A 6,000-nucleotide genomic window follows, 5' to 3' on the forward strand; every position below is an offset into this window, starting at 1 on the left:
CAGGTACCTTGCCATCATCTCCAGGACACTCTCACTGCATTCCCTCAAGTCCAGGTACTCAAGGACCTGAAAGGCACAGGACAGTGACAGGGGAGCCGGCCAGCAGGAGCCCAGAAGCGCACAGGGCTGGGCCCAGGCAGCAGCACAGGGCGTGGGCACCGTCCCAGGCAGCTGTGGCTGTGAGAGGGCAGAGAGCTGGGAGGCAGCTCAGCCAGGCAGCGCTGGAACCAGGCTCACCTCCACAAGGAATGCCAGGAAGGGCAGATCCCAGCGATGCCCATCCGTGCTGAGCAGCCCAAGCAGGTGGATGGCAGTGCGACAACACAGGGGGATCACGTCACGGCGCATCTCCCTGGCAGGAGGAAAAGGGCACCAAGACTCTGAGGCATGGGTGTCAAACATCTCCCAGAAGTGGCTCACAAGGATTCCATCTTTCCCCACCACCCTGGAGGGGATGTGGGCCCTCTGAGAGGTAGCTCCTTGTGGGAACCTTCCTCTCCCAGCCTTTTCCAGTCTCCTTGGCTGTCCCTCAGTGGCAAGGCTCTCTGGCCCATGACCACAGGGACTGTGTGGGGCACAGGGCACAAATGCCGGGGGCAGTGGGGAGAAGGGGGTCTCACCTGGCCAGCAGACCCACGGCATAGTGCTGGGTGTGAGCACAGAGCATCGTGTCCCAGCCATGCTTGCGTGCCATTTGCATGACCACATTTTCACAGCGCAGTCGGCAGAGCAGAGCCTTCATAGTCTGCACTGCAAAACTGTATGCAGAGCAAAGCCCAGGTCATACTGTGATCCCTGGCTCCTGCCCTGGGGACATGGGAGGGATGGGAGAAGTGGGATGGAGAACCTGCTGGTGTTTGTGTTAAGGTGGTGTTCTTCCTGGCATTTCTTCCAAAAGGTGTCAACCTCCTCAGAAGCATGTGCGGTGCTGTCACAAATTTGAACTATCAGAGTCACGAGAAGGTGGGGGGCATACTTGTGCATTGCCTCGTGGCACTTGGGCACCTGGATAATCACCCAGATCACCAGAGTTGCCTGCAAAAGAAGCAGCCCAAGACAACAGCGCTCAGTGCCGAGGTGTCCGTGGGACAGGGCCCAAGGGCAGATGCAGGAGGAGCAGCGGGCCTGGTGCCCCCTGAGCCTGCCCCTAGCCCAGGGTTCAGCCCAGCGCCTGAGGCACGGAGAGGATGGAGAGCTGCTGGTGAGGTGACCGAGGGGCAAGCAGAGCCCAGATCCAGAAACTCACAGCCAGGGCAAAGACATTTGTGTCATCCCCATCAGAGGTGAACATGCTGTGCACAGGCCAATCCTCCATCACACAGATCAGTGTTGGCAGCACCTTCTCCACTGTGGGACTTGACGAGCCTATAGTTCTCCACATGATTGTAGCAGCTCTGTGGGATCAGAGCTCTGTGTCAGGGGCATCTCAGTCCCAGGACCATGCCCTGTGCAGCTGTGGGGGCCCAGGTGACAGAGCCCCGGTGCCCTGAGGGGCAGGGAGGGAGCATTGGCAGCAGGCTTGGCAAACAGAGGGGCCCCAGGGTCCTGCACCTCTGTGCCTGTCTGGCAGAGCCCATAGCACAGGCTGTGCAGGGCCATGGGCCCTAAAGACTGGTGGGCCCTGAGCTGTGCAGGCACGTGGGCCCCGTACCTGTCACACGTAGGGGCACAGCGCAGGAGGGTCAGCACCACACCAGCAGGGTGTTCTTCAGCCAGCCTCAGAATGTTCATGAATAGCCTGACATCGGCAGTCTCAGGGGATGCAAGTCTCTGGTGCATAATCCTCACCATTTCTGGCACCTGGAAGAGATGTGAGGAAAATTGGGAGTGCTTCCTGAGGGAGGAGATTCCCCATTTTCCCCAGAGAAGTGCTTCCCTTGCCCCCACACTGTGCTGGCCTCAAAGGCTGAGGCAGGCAAGCTGACATGGATTGATGGCCGCATGACCCTGGAAGGCCTCCAGCCAGGGGCAATGGCTGCTTATTGCTTCTGATAATAAAACATGAATATCAATGAATAATAAATTGTCAGCATAAATGGTAGTTAACGTGGGGGTAGTATCCATTATTTTTATGACCTCAGTCACTCAGGTATCTGAATTGGCCTCATTTGTTACCTGGTCAGCCTTCAGTATGTAATTACTCCATTCCGCGCATTCAATTGAAACTGTGGTACAATCAAGCGGCCTGTATTTGTCCGCATCCTCCTTTTCATTCTTTCCACATCCACATGCAAAGAACTTCTGCAGAAGAGCAGGGAAGAGAGGGACATTCCATGGAGTGCTCCAAACACAGTGCTCAGCTGAGCAGGGACAGCAGGCCCAGCGCAGGTGGGGATGGCTGCAGGTACCTTCAGTGAGTTGCTGAAGCCACCACCAGCGGTGTCCTTCTTCTTCTCTGCATTTGGCAAAGAGCGAGCACAGACAGAGCTGAGGGGCTGCGGGAGAGGCCGGAGAGCACAGCCCAGCCCTGCGCTGCCCAAGCAGGGAGAGCCCCGGGATGGCCCAGGGGATGGAGCACGGCCACTGCGGGGTGTCTGCCCTGCCCGAGTTCCATCCTGTCCATGGGCATGTGCCCAGGGGATGGGATGGGATGGGATGGGATGGGATGGGATGGGATGGGATGGGATGGGATGGGATGGGATGGGATGGGATGGGATGGGATGGGATGGGATGGGGCCAAGCTGGCTGCAGCTATCAGCCCTGTGACCCAGCTCTGTCACTCACTCTCCTTCACTGCCTGGACCTTTGGTGACGCGTTACGCTGCTTTGCTGGGGCAGCTAAAGAATCTTTGTTCTTCTTCTTACTGAACAGGCCTTGGCGTTTCTCTGCCATTCTCCCAAAATCTGCCGTCAATGGCACCTGCAAGAGAGAGGCCTTGGAAGAGCACAGAGTAGACAAGTCCAGTGGTCTGGCCTCGAGGACACTGGCCGCAAGGACGGCAGTCCCCTCGGAACAGTTCCGAGTCACCAAGTCCCGCGGTCTGCCCTTGAGGTGTCCTGCAAAAGAAAAGTCCAGAAAAGGCCACGGGCCACCGAGTCCTGTGGTCTGGACTCGAGGTCACCTGCAGCAGAAAGGTCAAGGAAAAACTCCAGGTCAGCAATGAAAGAGTGCGCTGTGCGGGAGCTCCTCACAGCACCGCTCTGCCTGTCGTGTGCTCTGAGCACTGTGGCCTCATCTTGTCACTGCCAGCTCCTATGTCACCACGTGTCACAAAGGACATCCGGTCCCATTCCATGCCACGGTGACCGTGCTGCACCGTGTCACAAAGGGCCCTTGCACACACTGCCGCCTGCCCTGGGGCCGCCCCCAGCCAAGCCAAAGTGGCCCAGGCTGGAAGCAATGCCTGGCCCCAGGTGTCCAAGGCAGCCCCACAGGATCTTTAGGAAGGGCTCAAAGCATCAGCAAACGCTGCCCTGCTCTGCGGGCTCAGGGCAGCAGAAGGAGCCCCCAGGGCTGCCGATGCAGCCGCGCTGGGAAGGGCACGGGCCCTTCCAGGGAAGCTGGCACAGCCTCCCTGGGACACGTCCCGGCCCGTGGCCATCCTAATCCCGCAGGCGTGACTCGCACAAGGAACGTGTGGGCCCGGGCACCAATGCTGCTCTGAGCCTTGGGGCCCGGGCAGCGCTGCCATCAGCAGCTGGGGCACAGTCCCTGCCCAAGCAGAGCTGCCACCCCCTGAGCCCTGGCAGCGCTGGTGCCCGTCTCCTGCCCCAGAGACCTGTGCCCCCGGGGGGCTTCTGTGCCACAGGGAGCCAAAGCCCACGTGCACTGGGGGCTGATGGCAGGAGCACCTGCAGCAACTGCTGGCAACACTTGGTCTCTGTCAGGAGCCCTTACTCCATGCTGGAATGATTTTCTCATTGAAGTAATTTGCTGCACCACAAAAACAACTTTGCCTCGAAGGCACGGAAGAACCTGGCATAAAGAAATCCTCACTTCAGAAAAGCTTAACTTCCAATTGCTCAGCTCAAGGACTTCCAAAATTTGCAAACTTCCCACATTTATGGGGATGGTGTGTGTGGCAGTGTGTGCAAGGGCCCAAGGGCAGTGTGTGACACGGTGCAGCACGGTCACCGTGGCATGGAATGGGACCGGATGTCCTTTGTGACACGCGGTGACATAGGAGCTGGCAGTGACAAGATGAGGCCACAGTGCTCAGAGCACACGACAGGCAGAGCGGTGCTGTGAGGAGCTCCCGCACAGAGCACTCTTTCATTGCTGACCTGGAGTTTTTCCTTGACCTTTCTGCGGCAGGTGACCTCGAGTCCAGACCACAGGACTCGGTGGCCCGTGGCCTTTTCTGGACTTTTCTTTTGCAGGACACCTCAAGGGCAGACCGCGGGACTTGGTGACTCGGAACTGTTCCGAGGGGACTGCCGTCCTTGCGGCCAGTGTCCTCGAGGCCAGACCACTGGACTTGTCTACTCTGTGCTCTTCCAAGGCCTCTCTCTTGCAGGTGCCATTGACGGCAGATTTTGGGAGAATGGCAGAGAAACGCCAAGGCCTGTTCAGTAAGAAGAAGAACAAAGATTCTTTAGCTGCCCCAGCAAAGCAGCGTAACGCGTCACCAAAGGTCCAGGCAGTGAAGGAGAGTGAGTGACAGAGCTGGGTCACAGGGCTGATAGCTGCAGCCAGCTTGGCCCCATCCCATCCCATCCCATCCTATCCCATCCCATCCCATCCCATCCCATCCCATCCCATCCCATCCCATCCCATCCCATCCCATCCCATCCCATCCCATCCCATCCCCTGGGCACATGCCCATGGACAGGATGGAACTCGGGCAGGGCAGACACCCCGCAGTGGCCGTGCTCCATCCCCTGGGCCATCCCGGGGCTCTCCCTGCCTGGGCAGCACAGGGCTGGGCTGTGCTCTCCGGCCTCTCCCGCAGCCCCTCAGCTCTGTCTGTGCTCGCTCTTTGCCAAATGCAGAGAAGAAGAAGGACACCGCTGGTGGTGGCTTCAGCAACTCACTGAAGGTACCTGCAGCCATCCCCACCTGCGCTGGGCCTGCTGTCCCTGCTCAGCTGAGCACTGTGTTTGGAGCACTCCATGGAATGTCCCTCTCTTCCCTGCTCTTCTGCAGAAGTTCTTTGCATGTGGATGTGGAAAGAATGAAAAGGAGGATGCGGACAAATACAGGCCGCTTGATTGTACCACAGTTTCAATTGAATGCGCGGAATGGAGTAATTACATACTGAAGGCTGACCAGGTAACAAATGAGGCCAATTCAGATACCTGAGTGACTGAGGTCATAAAAATAATGGATACTACCCCCACGTTAACTACCATTTATGCTGACAATTTATTATTCATTGATATTCATGTTTTATTATCAGAAGCAATAAGCAGCCATTGCCCCTGGCTGGAGGCCTTCCAGGGTCATGCGGCCATCAATCCATGTCAGCTTGCCTGCCTCAGCCTTTGAGGCCAGCACAGTGTGGGGGCAAGGGAAGCACTTCTCTGGGGAAAATGGGGAATCTCCTCCCTCAGGAAGCACTCCCAATTTTCCTCACATCTCTTCCAGGTGCCAGAAATGGTGAGGATTATGCACCAGAGACTTGCATCCCCTGAGACTGCCGATGTCAGGCTATTCATGAACATTCTGAGGCTGGCTGAAGAACACCCTGCTGGTGTGGTGCTGACCCTCCTGCGCTGTGCCCCTACGTGTGACAGGTACGGGGCCCACGTGCCTGCACAGCTCAGGGCCCACCAGTCTTTAGGGCCCATGGCCCTGCACAGCCTGTGCTATGGGCTCTGCCAGACAGGCACAGAGGTGCAGGACCCTGGGGCCCCTCTGTTTGCCAAGCCTGCTGCCAATGCTCCCTCCCTGCCCCTCAGGGCACCGGGGCTCTGTCACCTGGGCCCCCACAGCTGCACAGGGCATGGTCCTGGGACTGAGATGCCCCTGACACAGAGCTCTGATCCCACAGAGCTGCTACAATCATGTGGAGAACTATAGGCTCGTCAAGTCCCACAGTGGAGAAGGTGCTGCCAACA

Source organism: Zonotrichia albicollis, chromosome 9 (assembly GCF_047830755.1).
Source record: "Zonotrichia albicollis isolate bZonAlb1 chromosome 9, bZonAlb1.hap1, whole genome shotgun sequence".
Classification (NCBI taxonomy): Eukaryota; Metazoa; Chordata; class Aves; order Passeriformes; family Passerellidae; genus Zonotrichia; species Zonotrichia albicollis.